The sequence below is a fragment of the Polistes dominula genome, unplaced genomic scaffold (genome assembly GCF_049000335.1).
Source record: "Polistes dominula isolate Pdom_NZ unplaced genomic scaffold, Pdom_raw_medaka contig_26, whole genome shotgun sequence".
In the NCBI taxonomy this organism is placed as follows: Eukaryota; Metazoa; Arthropoda; class Insecta; order Hymenoptera; family Vespidae; genus Polistes; species Polistes dominula.
This window is the reverse complement of record NW_028300939.1, coordinates 2,777,460-2,793,221: the sequence shown is the minus strand read 5'-3', so window position 1 is coordinate 2,793,221 and position 15,762 is coordinate 2,777,460. Positions and strand designations below refer to the sequence as shown.

Genomic DNA, 15,762 nt, shown 5'->3' with positions numbered 1-15,762 from the left:
CCCGCACTTTCTGATAATATGATAATAATCTTTCGAGGACAAACATGTTTAATGACATTTCTAGCATGCCAAAATCTCTATCATTACGAGTAATTACGAACAATCGGAAAATAATCATTGATAATTGGAGTTAGGCCACTATCAAAATAAACGGCTCATATATATATATATATATATATATATGAAGTTATACTCTATACTTCTCTTTTGACGAAAATAGCTTTGCCAAAAGTCGATTAAATTTCTCGATCACACGCTCTGAATATTCAACAACCTTTGAAATATTCCTAAAAGCGATGACACCGTACTCTTGTCCTCCTCTTCTTGATTACAACGAGGATATCAATAGATACGTTTCTCTCTCTCTTTCTATCTATCTCTTTTCGATACAATTAATTACAATTTCATATTGTTTTGTATTTTTTTTTTAAATTGTTCCTTTTTCTTTACTTCAATCGAGAAAAGCGAGAAATACAATAGATACAAGAAAAAGACAAAAGTAAAATAGAAGATAATAATAAGTAGAGAAATAGTAGTTACTATTCTCTTAAAAGACGTCAGGTCTTTTTGTAGAAAGAAAATCCTACGTAAAGAGAGAGAGAGAGAGAGAGAAAGAGAAAAGGTATCTTCGTTCGAATAAAAAGACAACTATACTTCTTCTCAACCCTACTATCCTACTACTACTACTACTACTACTACACAACCATCATACCTTTTCTATCTTATTCTTTTCTTTTAATTTAATTTCATTGTATTGCTATGAATTGGAGTCGCTAATAAGAGTAACATTTCAGAACAAGGCATCTCACAAGTTTTTCTTTCAAAGAGTTCTCTCTGATATCATTTAATTTCAAGAAAGAAGTGTTAGTTTCGTTTTGAGCTGATTCTCGGTTCACTCGAGGAAGAAGGAAGAAAGGTACAATGTTTTCTTTGGCTTTAACGCGTACACTCTTCTAACTCTTTGATAATAATTATCACTAACGCACGGATACAAGTATTTTACGAGATAAAATGGAAAAAGAAAAAGAGAAAACACGGTCCAGTGAGTAAAAGGAAAAAAATAAAACAAAAACAAATAACATGTGTGCAGATTACACGTGTTAAAAGTAAAACCTTCCAAAAAACTAAGTATCGAGAGTATGAAACGAATGCAGAATATCAGGTGTAGAATAATTGTAGGATTTATTTGTTAAACTATTATTATTACAACTCCAAAAGATCAGTACTAAAATTACTGTTTCTGATATATATATATATACATTGGAAAACTACTCTCGCATGCCGGTTTCACTTATTGAATTTATTAAGCATGCTAATAAATTCAATGTGTTACTAATTATCTCAAGGAAAGAGTAGAGAAACGTTTAATGAGAATCTCAGATGTTTTTCACGAGTGATCATGTATATACATGTATATACATGTATATATGTATATATGTATATTTATAACTAACTTTTAATTGAAAAATAGAAATATTATATTAAGAAACAAAAATGTATAATTAAAAATATCTTATCACGAAATTTGATAATTAACGTATCAGTAACAAAATATATAATATTATATAGCTAGTAAGAATTTCATTGGTTTTATTAAAAAAAGAAAATCAAAACAATATAAACGTAAAATATATAATATAATACATATAATAATAAAGATATATATATATCTATATAATGTATCTATATTATATTAAAAATATGTATAAAAATAATTTTATATAATTAAAAAAAATAATTTAATATATTTATAAAAATAATTTTTATATAATTGTAATAAAAAAAAAATATATTTCTTCTACATTCAATCAATGTTATATATTTATCGTATTACGTTGTTATTAGATATAATAATCTATAGTGTTTTATTAAATATTATAATATATTATAATATATTATTATATTTATTATATTAATTTTTTTATTATATAAATTAATATATAATATTATAGTATTATAATATATTATAATATTTGTGTGTGTGTGTGTGTTATATTAATATTTTTATTATAAAATTTAATATAGATCATTAAATTATTATAATATATTATTATATTTATCATATTAATATTTTTATTATAAAATATCAATTATTATATAATATATTGTATTATTATTTAAAAATTTATTTATTATATATTATTATATTATGAAATATAATATTATAATAATATTATAATATATCATTTAATGTTATATTATAATATATAATAAAATATAGATAATAATTTTATATAAAACATAATTTTATATAAAATATAATTTTATGTAATAATATATTTTATATAGTAATTTTATATAAAATTATTCTATAAAATTAAATTATTTTTATATTTAATATAAAATGTAATTATAAATATTTCAATTATTAATATATTAATTAAATATATGTTATTAAATATAAATATAATATAATATAGATAATAATTTTATATAAAATATAATTTTATGTAATAATATATTTCATATAGTAATTTTATATAAAATTATTCTATAAAATTGAATTATTTTTATATTTAATATAAAATGTAATTATAAATATTTCAATTATTAATATATTAATTAAATATATGTTATTAAATATAAATATAATAAAATATAGATAATAATTTTATGTAAAATATTATGCATAAATTATATATATATATATAATAGCTACACATATAAAATATATATAATAAATATACTATATTATATTTAATTAATATATAATTATAAACACAATTATATTTTATATATAATATATATATATATATATATATAATAAATATTATATATATTTATTATTATATACAGCAACGTTATTACGTCACATGATAACGTTACTCCACTATCAAGTTTCTTTATTCTCCATATAAATATAAAATTAAAAAACGATTAGTTTAATAAGAAAAATGAACATAGAATACAACAACAACAACATTAGCAAGAAGGAACCCAATATAAATAATTCTTACGTTAAACCAAAAGACGAAGACGAAAGATCTTGATCTATTTTCAGTCGATCAAACTTCTACGAAAACATATTCACGAAAGCAAGTTTGACTTTCCATGTTTAATTCACGCTACTCTCTCTCTCTCTCTCTCTCTCTCTCTCTCTCTCTCTCTCTTTCTCTCAATCTCATGGTGAACGCATGCCCCCTTACAAATTTGCATGTATAAGCTAGCGTGTTCACAAATACATACTTGTAAACACATACACGCTTATACTTGACGTGTTAAAGCGATGCATGAGTGTGTTTTCGCGAGTTGTGTACAAGCAAGCACACGAATAAATGTATTTACTCAAGGGCAGGGAGATACATGGACTCTGGAGTATATGGAGTCAAAAAGAGAGAGAGAAAGGAGTAAGGTTGGGAAGAGGAGAGGTTAGAGATAGAGAGAGAGAGAGAGAGAGAGAGAGAGACAGAGACAGAGGAAAAGGGTGAGAGGGGAAACTGAAGGCCGAGGAGTGCCATCCAATATATTGCATTACAGGGCACCTATCGATTTGCTGGGAGCTATCAGCTTTCGTTGCTAGGCGATATCTCGATGATATCCACGGAAAGAGAGACAGAGAGAGGGAGAGAAAGTTAGGGGGGAGAAGTTGAATGGACAAGATAGAAAGCAAGAGAAAGACAGAGAGAGAGAGAGAGAGAGAGAGAGAGAGAAAGTTAACATAATTCGAAGCAAATCCTTCGAGACGATACCTGGCACCGATCGAATTCCTTTGCGAACCGAAGAAATGTGAAATGAAATATTTCCAAGTGCGTATGAATAAAAAAAAAAAAAAAAAAAAAAAAAACGAAAAAAAAGAAGAGAAAAAAAAAGAAAAGAAATATAAAAAGTCCACTTTTATCGAGTACATGTAATAACTTAAAAGAGATTAAAAATATAAAAATGATAAAAAGGAAAATGATCAAACTAGAAATAAAGAATAGAAACGGTAAGTGTAAGTAAAAAATTCTCGTACTAGGTTTGCGAAAGTAAGAGTATAATAATTTTGTAAATCAAATAAAAAGGAGAAAAAAAAGAAATTAAAAAGAAAAATAATATAAATAGAAAAATAAAAAAAAATAAAAAATAAACGGTAGGTATAAGTCAAAATTCTCGTAATAGGTTTGCAAAAGTAATCACGATGTAAATGTTAAAAAGTTAAAAAGTTAAATAAAAAAGAAAAAGAAGAAAAATGAAACTATGGGTTTAAGTCTAGGATTAAGTCAAAATTTTTCATAAAAGGTTTGCAAAAGTAATCATAATAATTAAGTTAAGAAAATAAAACGAGGATGTGATTATCGATAAACAAATAAAAAAAAAAACAAAAAAACCATTCGATAAATGAAACACCACGTTAAACGTATCACAACGTAAAAACTTGACAAATTAATGTTTTGCGAGATTTCACTTGACGTTGTCTCGGAAAATGAACGTTTACGGGCGTGTAAAACTGGCGGCAACTCTTCCTTCTACCGTGCGCGTGGTGCATTTCAAATAAAATGGGTTACGAGTGCATCGGGGTGCCGATATTTAAAACGATTGCATCGTCAGACACGCCGTGCCGCGCCGCGTCGGGCTCGTTTCGACCAAGTTATTATCAAAATTAATGTCTCGAATTCTTCGTTCAAACGGGTATATTTTCGATCGATCGATTCCGAAATTCAGGAGAACGATAATCTCTCGTGATAATAATTGCTCGTAAAAATAATGGAATATACATTTCGATAAAATTTTATACACACGCCGAACGAACGAACGAACAATCCAATATTTGACTAGAAACGTTCAATAAACAGGTTGATTCACCAGCTCTTGTCAACTAAATAACTCAGAAAGTATGATAGTAGCAGAAAAGTTAATGAGAAAAACGTTGAAATTGTTTTGTCAGCCGCTATCCGAAAATAAGTATTAAAATATAACATTGTATTTAAACAAAACAAAAAAAACAAAGTTAACCAAAAAATAAATCTCGAAAATGACTCAACTTAATGTCATATTGTAATCCTGAATTTTTCATTTAACTTTTTTCTTATCCACTTTCCTGCTAGTATCATACTTTCTGAGCTATTTAGATGGTAAGAGCTGATGAATCACCCTGAATATTGCATTTAAATCCAATTAAACAAACATTTATGATTATAAGATAATCTTGTTTTTAAGCTATATTGCAGAGAAACTTAATGTATCGAATACACGCATTGAAAAAAGTTTAAAATAGCTAGGTTATGTCAAGAAACTCGATCAATGGATCCCTCACCAGCTGGAGGAAATTCATTTGGCGTCTGCGATTCACTTCTGACATGCAACAAAATTGATCCTTTTTTAAAAAGACTAATTACTGGTGACGAAAAGTGGATAGTTTATAACAACGTCAATTGGAAGAGATCGTGGGTGGTGCAAGATGAACCAGCCCAGACGACATCAAAAGCAGAGATTCACCAAAAAAAAGATTATGCTGTCAGTCTGATGGGATTATAAAGGAATTCTGCACTTTGAAGTTTTACCAAAAAACCAGACGATCAATTCGAGCCTGTACGTTGAACAACTCGCCAAACTGAGCGATGCAATTCAAACAAAGCGACCAGAATTGGCAAATCGTAAGGGTGTTGTTTTCCACCATGATAATGCAAAGCTTGACACATCTTTGGTCACTCGTCAAAAATTATTGGATATGGGTTGGAATGTGTTGTCACATCCACCATATAGCCCTGACCCTTGCGCCTTCAGACTACCATTTATTTCGTTCCATGTAGCACTCCAAAAATGGGCAGTACCTAATTGAATAAACTAATATTTTCAATTTTAATTCTTATTTAAAATCCGTAATCCCTTAGTTGCCAACCCAATACTTTCAATATTATATTTTTATTACTATAATTAACACTTTGACTGCCATGTTAGTCATATATGACGGGCAATGGTTTCTCCTGAGACGCCACGGTGGTCATTGGTGACCTTTTACAATTGTAAAAAATTAAATGAAAATTGAAAGTTAGTGTATTTGAATATGACCGATATATAAAAGATACTTTGAAATAAAATGTGCCCTATTAAACTATTAAAATTTTTTATTATTATTTTGTTATTATATTTTTTGAATAATAAAAATAATGCCGTGGCATCTTGGACAAAACATATGATTTCGGCATGCCAATCAAAGGGTTAAAAGAAAACTGATAACGTGTGATTAGGCTTACGATTTGGATATTGCAAAAAATTGCGTTAATCTCGAATTGATGAAATAAAATCTAATTCCAACCCTTTCGTCTTCCTCCTCCTCACTACTATAGTGATTTTTCAAGTAAGAAAAGTTTCACTTCTCTCACGTTATTCTTAATTGTTTGGCTTTTAGATGTTGAAGCATGATATAGCAACATAGCTCAGGTTTCACAGGAAAATCATTATTTTACAGTAAAAGATCTTTTCAAATTGTTTTAGTATTAGTTTCTGAGAAATTACTTCAAACAATTAAAAAGAAAAAAAAATTTCAAACTTTTCCTCTAGATTTATATTAAACGCATACATAGATTTACGAGAGTAAAGAAACACTCATTTGTTTATATTGGAAACTTATTTATTAATTAAATTTTGATTGAAAAAAAAAAAAAAAGAGAGAATAAATAATGTTTAAAATGTAGTATAATATAAATTGATAATAATTATTAATTACGATCGCAATTTTGAAAGCTATTATTATTATCACAAAAAAAAAATCACAGATCTCGTATTAATTTAATTGTTTTAAGTACACATATTTTTCTTTATTAATCGAATCCTGTACTTGCAATATGACATTTTAAAACATTCAACAATAAAAAGAAAAAGTACTGGATAATAATTCCGACATTTTTCCAATGAGTCGAATTCAATTTCGTATCGCCACGTGTGCCATTCCATTAAAGATTGAACATACAGCCGCAGGTGTTAGTAATTTTCCACGTCGTGAAAAAAAAAAAAAAAAATAATGTCTTCGACAAATTTTTTCTTTATTCAAAAATTAACGAGTAAAAAATATGTTTTCAAGATTTCGATCAATCTTTCTTGCCCTAAGCATTTTCCGAGTTTTTAAATTCGATCAATAGAAAGACAACACTTAAAATATATGAAGAATAACAATAAACAAAAAAAAATTGAACATTTTAATCAGTTAACTTTGACGACGCCCTACTTTAAAAGTGCGCACCGTTTTATATCTCCAGAATCGAGTCATGACGAGTATACTCGTCAATCACAATTAACTCCTTAAAAACTAAAACTAACTATCGATTATTTTAAAATTAATATTTACTGTATATGTATATATAAAAAAGTAGAATGTGTAACATTAACACACATTGTGAAAGTAATATTAACAATAAAGGTGTGGTGGTATATATCCGATTTTTCGAGAAAGATACTTCGTAATAAAAAAAAAGTCGACGAGTTACCTGCATAAATAAATAACGTGTGCAAGTTGCACCTGTAAATACGTACACACGCATATACATAAAAAACAAACACGCACACATGAGCATCCAAGGAGGAGTAGTAGTACGGTGAATGTGGTAGCAGTTAAGTAAGTAGGTTGGTAAGAAGGAGGAAAGGTTGAAAATAAGAATGTAAAGAGAAAAGAAAGGGGAAAAAAAAAGAAAGAAGGGGAAGGTTGGGTAGGTAAGGTAGAAGGTACAAATAGAGGATAGGACAGGTATCAACAGTAATGCAGGTGCACTGTGCAAACTGCAGATATCGAAACGCATGGAAAGAGAACTTCTTTACTACCCTTAAGAACACAACTTTCCAACTGGAATAAAATATTGAAACCTGATCGTTTAAACAGTATCACCTATTTTACCTTTAACATGATTAATTAATAATTATTATTAATTAAATCTTATCACTTGAATTAATTCTAAACTGAGTGAGTATTTTTCTATAATTGAACCGATGACTCGAATAATCAATACTCATTAATATTATTATTATAATTAAGTAATTAAGTAAGAAATAATTATTTTTTTTTTCTTTGTAAATATTCCTCAGACAAGAATTATTTTCTATATATTTATATTATGATACTTATTATTATTATTATTATATATTAATACTATTATATGCTGATAGTAATAAGTAATTATATATACTATTAGTAATACTATTATATACTAATTATTATATAAACTATTATATACTAATACTAATAGGTAATTAGTGTATATAACAGTAATAATTAATTATATTATAATAGTAATAATACATAATGTTATTACTATATAATACTATATACTATTATATTATATAATATTATTATTAATAATACATACATACTATTACTATTATTATTAATAAATACTAAATAATATATAAACTATTATATACTAATACTAATAGGTAATTAGTATATAATAGTAATAATTAATTATATTATATACGTAATATATTATACACTATTATATAATTAGTATTAACTTCATTATAATATATTCATATATATATTTTTATATACATTATATAGTACTATAATAGTAAAATTAATATATAGTAATAGTAATATTATATACTAATTACTTAATACTATAATAATACTTAATATAATAAATAATAAATTATACTATATTATACTTAACATATATAGTAGTAAATAGTATAACTATACTAATATATATTATACTATTATAATACTTAATATAGAATAATACTTTTATATAAAATATAAATTCTCAACATCACTTTTAGTCTAATAAATCTTTATTTTTATATCATAAGATACAATAAGTTGTAGAAAAAAAAAAAGAAATATAGAAAACAAGAAAAAGAAAAAAGAAAATAACAACAACTTAAAAAATATACAAACAAACTTCAATAAAACACGTTACTTTAAAAAGAAAGAGTTGCAAAAAGAAGAAACAACAACGTAAGGTATTTCAGCAGCTACCCTTCGGCTAAAATTCCTTAAGGAAACTAATTCTCTTGAGTAAAGAGAGAGAAACAGACAGAGAGAGAGAGAGAGAGAGAGAGAAAGAGAGAGAGAGAGAGGGAGAGAGAAAGAGAATTAGACACCGGACAGGAAGAAGAGTTTTCTCTTGTGACACGAGACACTTCCTCTTGTGACACGAGAAATTTTCGTTTCATCGAGTTTGCTTCTAGTCTCTTTCACTTACGTACGTAAACATGCATGCATGAATATATACATACATCTCCACAAAAACACCTATACAAAAGTGTCGAATTTCGGGAACGACAAGAAGTCGCTTCGTTGTCCCTTGAAAATGAAAAATTTACGACCTTTAACGTGGATACCCTTTTCGAGAGTTTCGTATGCCTTCCGCTCAGCACGTTTGACTTTACCGAAATTCCAAACCGTATTTTTGTCTAGGAAATCGCATTTTATCGTCTTTACAGAAACAGAGAGAGAGAGAGAGAGAGAGAAAATAGAAAGAGAGAAAGAGACACATGTATTTTAATGTAATTTACTATATCAAATCAACACTAACATTATACAGAGTATTAGTTTAAAGATAGAAAATAGAAATAAGTAAAAGAATTGTACACTTTTATCACTATTTATGAATATAATGATAATAATCATTTAATTTAAACGATAAACATGTTTTCCTATTCGCTTGATGCAAATGTAAAAAAGTTAAAAGGAAAATTAGAAAAATATTTAATGAAAGTTAGAAGAAGAAATATCGGTCGATATATTGTTAAAAAAAAAAAATAAAACTTCGGCGTGATTATTAATAAAGAAAAGACAAGAGAAGAAACGAAAAAGAAAAAGAAAAAAAAACTAGATTGCATAGGCAAGCGGAAAAAGTTATTATGAAAATTTCACCGTTTCCATAATGAGTAGTGACTTTCCAAGTTTTTATTATAATGAATGTAGAGTTGACCGGTAGAAAGCGTAAAATTTGTCCTAATAAATGACCATATATAACATACTTATATATTTTATGGAAAAAAAAAAAAGAAAAACGTATGCGATTAACGCGATACACAATAATATCATGCATATCAAACTTGTAACTTTGATATTTCTAATGACGAATCATTATTTTTTTTTTTTTATTTCTAACTACTGCCATTGCTAATCTATTTCCTCTTATGTACGTATATATTATTTTCATCAAATTGTAATCTATTCGCGGAAACGTATAACTAATGTCTAAGATGATTCGAAGAATCATTTTTAATCAAGGATAAGATTTAAAAGAAATAAAAAAGAACGAGGAAAACAAAATGTACGATTCGAATAATTTATCTCTATATTTACTACCGATTATGAAATTAAATAAATTATACGATTTAACCTAACGTATACACATATATATGTGTACATCATTCGTTAACAGTATATATGCACACACACATTCGCGCACATACAAATCTCATTTGCATTCGAAAAAAACAACAACACGTACACCTAAACGTGAAATAAATTTGACACTTCTTTCTAATATCTTGAGTTAATAAAGATTCTAACTTGTGTAAAATAAAAATAACTTTACGAGACGATAATACAATGATTGTAGAAAGTATTCGAACACAGTATCAATTTGAAATAAAATATTGTGAAATTGTTGTTTATTAAGTAACTTTTTATAAACGATAAATTTATACATGATCTTCAATTTATTTTGTTGAATAAATTAAAAAATTATTATAACAAGGAAAATGTAGAAATTGGAAGAAATATACGAGCAATAAGTATTCATACAGTTCTAATTTCGAACTATTTACAAGAGAGTGAGTTTGTGTATTAATCATAATGTATACACATCACGTGATTGCTTTCTAGTTATAATTGACCTCGTCAGTATATTTATAAGCGTTTATCGGCATCAGTTGAGCTCAACATTTTTTAAGATCGAAAATTATTGTTGAAAAATGGAATGAAAACGTGTGCAAACAACGATAGAAGAAATAAAAATGATTATTAGTTTAAATAATCAATGTAAAAGTTTATTAGAAATATCGCGAATTATAAACAGACCTTTACTGTACAAAGTAACATTGATAGGTATGGATTAAGAAAAAAACTGTAAAATAACTCAAGAAGTGGACGTTCACGGAAAATTAATCGGTACACTGGACGAGTTATCACAAAAATGATAAAACAGAATCCAATGATAAGTGCTATCAAAATAGTCGAACATCTTAAAAATAATTGAAATATTAATACATCCGCTAGTACTGTAGGTAATTTTGTTGCGAAATGAAGGATTTCATGGTCATGCCAAAACCAACTGCACTTATGCAGTCCTAAACAAGTACAGAACCTTCACCGTGTTTCACAGTGGGTCGCAAGTTTTCGGGTTTCAGCTGTTCATTTTTTTCCTTCATATAGTACAGTGTCTATCAGATTTTGTTTCATTACATATATTGTAGAGACTTCCAAGAATATGTTTAAATTCATCGTTTATAAAAAATTAGTTAAACTACGATTTTACAACATTTTACTTCAGATTGATCGGTGTACGAATACTTTCCACATTCACTGTATATATTAAATAATATGATATATAAATTATTATATAATGAATTTTATTTTTACTTATTATAAATATTCTGTATAAATTAATATATAAATAATTTTAATATATATACAAAAATTTGGTTGTGTTTGTGGATCGTAAATAAATATCCTTTTAAATTGTGATCGAATTTTTCGAGATAAAAATGTTCTTATTACTAATTTTTGATTTGATATTAAAGAAACAAATGTTTGAAATAACAATCTCAGAGATTTAGTATATAAAATTAGATTATTTATTATTAAAATTATTTATTAAAGAAATTTTAAATGCTGCTAATCAACAAAACATTTGTTCATCATTTTCCAACACTTTTTGCTTTACGTAAAAAAAAAAAAAAATTGTTAAATTCCCTTTTGAAAAAGTCCTTTGGTTTTTTCATTGACACAAACTAAATGTGAGTATACTCATTGAAGACATTTTGATTAATTTTTCAGTACCCCCCTAATAATATTTTCAATTAGAATACATAAATAAACCTATATCTCTGATACTTAAAAACTTAGACACCACTTTGAGGGTCCTGGATTAGCAATAGAATAAACATTCAACAGTAAGTAAATCATTCGTCAAAGATAGAATAAAAATGTAATGGACAAAAAATTCGATATAAAATTCATGAAAAAGATTGCTTTCAATCGTTAGTAAATTTTGATGAAAAAAAAAAAATCTATCGAATTCGAAAGAGCAATAAGGAAACGATATGTTATTGGTCGGAATATACGAAATCGAACCAGAGACCGTTTGAATATTTGAAAAATAGAAATGAAAAGCTTCGTCAATATATGAACGAATCGATCCAAGGATTAAGATACGTTTATTAGAAATAAAGATAAAAAGAGAAAAAAAGTGAGAGAGAGAGAGAGAGAGAAAGAGAGAGAGAGAGAGAGAAAGAGAGAAAGAGAAAGATCGGATCGATGAACGTATAATTGCTGTTCGACAATGAGTATCGTTGATGCTGCTGGAGTAACACGCTCATTCCACCCACGACAGGCTAATAACTTTTCCAAGAGAAGTTAATTAATATTTCCCTCTCTTTCTTTCTTGCTTTCTATCTTTCTTTCTGTCTTCTTTCTTTTTTTATATCATTCATTCATTCATTCATTCATTCATTCGTTCGTTCGTTCGTTCGTTCGTTCTTTCCTTCCTTCCTCCAACCACAAACGAAGGATGATCGTATAATACGTTATGAACTAACCGGAGATGAATTTCCATTAAATTCAACATCACTGATTTTTCTTATATTTTATTCCTACGTATTAAAATAAAGTAACGATTTTTGTTTTCTTTCTTCTTTTAAATAAATTTATAAAGTATTCAAACATAAGTTTGAAGATAAATCAATTGAAATATTCATTAAAATTATGAAACTTTGATGATATTTACACAAATCGATAAATATCTTCAAATCTTGTTTAAAATTGTAAAAAAGAAGAAAAAAAAAGAGAGTCTTATTAAAAATCACTTTCAAACTTGTCCTTAATTAAACCTAAAAGAAATAAAAAAATATCGGAATGATCATGTTGAGAAATATTCATATTAAACTGTAACAGAGAAAACTGGTTTCTAATCGAACAATAAATCTCGTTGTATACTCGAGAAGTAACTTCCTCCTCTTCTTACTACTAGGTTGTTATCGACATAACTTCAAACGTGATGTAATCGAAAATAAAAAACAGTTTTGAGGAAAAAAAATAGAAAAAACAACAAGAGTTTACAATGGATGCCTTATAAAAATGCCTTACTGGACTTTCGCAAATAAAAGTTACGAAAGTTTCTATGATACGTGGTACGGTTTTACACAGCTTCCTAAGAAAAACTAGTTCTTTATTTTCCTTTTACCGGTAAAACAATACACGTGAAAACCGTCACGAACGAAAGGAAACTCACGCTAATGGTTTTTTACTTTCAATTCTTCGATATTTCTAAACATACCGTGAAAAAAAAAGATCTTTTTATTAGATTTAACAACTCCAAATTATACAAATATATAATAACAGTTTATATAGAAACTATTTTATGCAATACTCGAGACAATATTTAATTTTATAGCCATATATGTAATGTTTTGTATTAAAAACTATTAAAAATAAAAATATAATATATATATATATATATATATATATATATATATATATATATATATATATATATATATTATTATTATTATTATTATTATTTCTAATAATATTATATCTAATAAAATTATATATTAATATATAAAAATATATAAAATAAAATAAAATAAAATATAACAAATAAAAATATATAAAATAAAATTAAATATAAATATAATATAAAATATAATATATAATAATTTAATATTATAAATTAATAGATATATAATAAATATAATAATTATAGTAAGTATAATAAAAATAATAAATTAATAATATAATAAATTATATATTAATATAACATAAAATATATAATAAATAAAATATATAATATAAAATATATAATTAATAAAAATTAATATAAATTAATATATTAAAATACGTTTAAATATTAAAATTGTAAGTCAATTAGTTGTTTTTCGCATCAAGGAAATAAAATATATAAAAACTTTCTATATCAAATAGAAATTGAACAGGTAAATATAATAAATATGTTCTGATTTTGTTTACCTGTCCAACTTTCCTATAGTACAAAATTTTTACATATTAAATTTATTATTTTTTCTTTTAAATATATCCACATATACATTTATCATATTACCTAACAGCTGTTTAGCCTAACTATTCTACCATGATTACAAAAATCTGATTTTGTGATTTATAATAAATAAAAACAAATAAAACAGTAGAATCGTTCACTTTGAAAAAAAAGCGCGAAATTTGAATGTTTTCAGTACCACATAATCTAATTTGTTATCGCATTTTTTTTACACTAATAGCTACAATTACAAAATACAAAATACAAAAATATTCCTATCATTAATCAAAGATAAGGAATACTTACGAAACGTTTTAAATCATTATCCAACGAAGAAAAATTTGATAGAAATTCTTGATGGAAATATCGAAGTTATTGGTTATCCGAATAAGGATGGTCAAGGAAGGTCAAGAAAAAAAGACGACGAGTAGTTGTAATTCTCTACAATCCTTCACGAAGAAGACACGAAAGATCCTCGAACTTGAATCTGCTTGAATTACTCTCTTGAGATCTTCTTTGTTCACAGGAAAAGAGAAAGAATAAGTAGGAAGAAAAAGAGTGAGACAGTGAGGAAAGAAGACAAGAAGATAGAAAGAGATATAGAAATTATACTTAAACAAGAAGAAAATAAGAAAAGGATGTAAGATAATCACGAATAAAAACGAACTAACAGCCGGTTTCGAAGCACGCGGCGTTGACAACGAGTAGTTAGGTTTGCTCTAACCTAAACCGAGAGCTACACTGTGTAGGGGTGGTAGGTCGTTCGCACTAGAAAGACAAGGACAGAAAAGGGAAGAAAGAGAAAGAGAGGAATGATAATAGTTTACGAGAGAGAAAGAAAGAGAAAGAGAAAGGGAGAAAGGGAGAGAGAGATAGATAGAAAGAGAGAAAGACAATAACACAGAGACACAACACGAAAAAGGTTTGAATAAGTGGCACACAAACTAGCTGTAAGATTACGAACACGATAGTCCTTGTTTTTTTTTTGTTGCAATTTATCTCGCGAGGATACACAGAAATGCAAAGCTTCTCTACGACGAGGCATCCGTCGAAGGACTGCCGTCCAACCCGCTTACCCCACCACACCGCGCGCCATACCCGCTGCATCACCGTGGTGCAGTAGTGGGAAACGCGATGGTTCATTGGTGGGGAGTCGCAACCCAGCGAGAGAGATTCCCAGACCTTTCGTCGGCCAGGTGGCGCAAACCTTGCTAAGGGGAAGTACCAACGAAAGAGAGAGACGGAAAAACACGAGCGGCGCCAACAACGGCATCGCCCAATCTCGGAGAAAGCGAGAGGGATGATATCGGCAAGCAGGAACGTACACCTTAACTCAAATGCCATAGTGTTTAATGAATATATTTAAGAAAACCTATTCTGTCATTTTATCTGCTCTATTTTATTTTTTCTCTTAATGCTTTAATAATGGTTTTTTTAAACTATTTGTTTTATTTTTTTTTTCTAAATAATTTAAATAAGGAAAATATATATTTAAAAAATAAATACAATTTTGAAAGAAATCATCTTTTTTTAGTTTTTAAATTATTTGTTTGACATTAATCAAATAACTATTATTCTTTTAGTTAATGGATTCAGTTAGACTAGAAGATAAATATGTTTT

General features: G+C 26.9%; 1 protein-coding gene across 1 annotated transcript in view; it reads right to left on the bottom strand.

The window, feature by feature from the left end:
• Positions 1-15,221, bottom strand: part of alpha-Man-IIb (alpha-Mannosidase class II b) — a 217,915-nt gene extending 202,694 nt beyond the window's left edge. The window contains exon 1 of the mRNA XM_089171581.1: positions 14,448-15,221. The gene's annotated coding sequence lies outside the window, so the exon portion shown is untranslated. The remainder of the gene's footprint in view (positions 1-14,447) is intronic.
• Between the last annotated feature and the right edge of the window lie 541 nt (positions 15,222-15,762).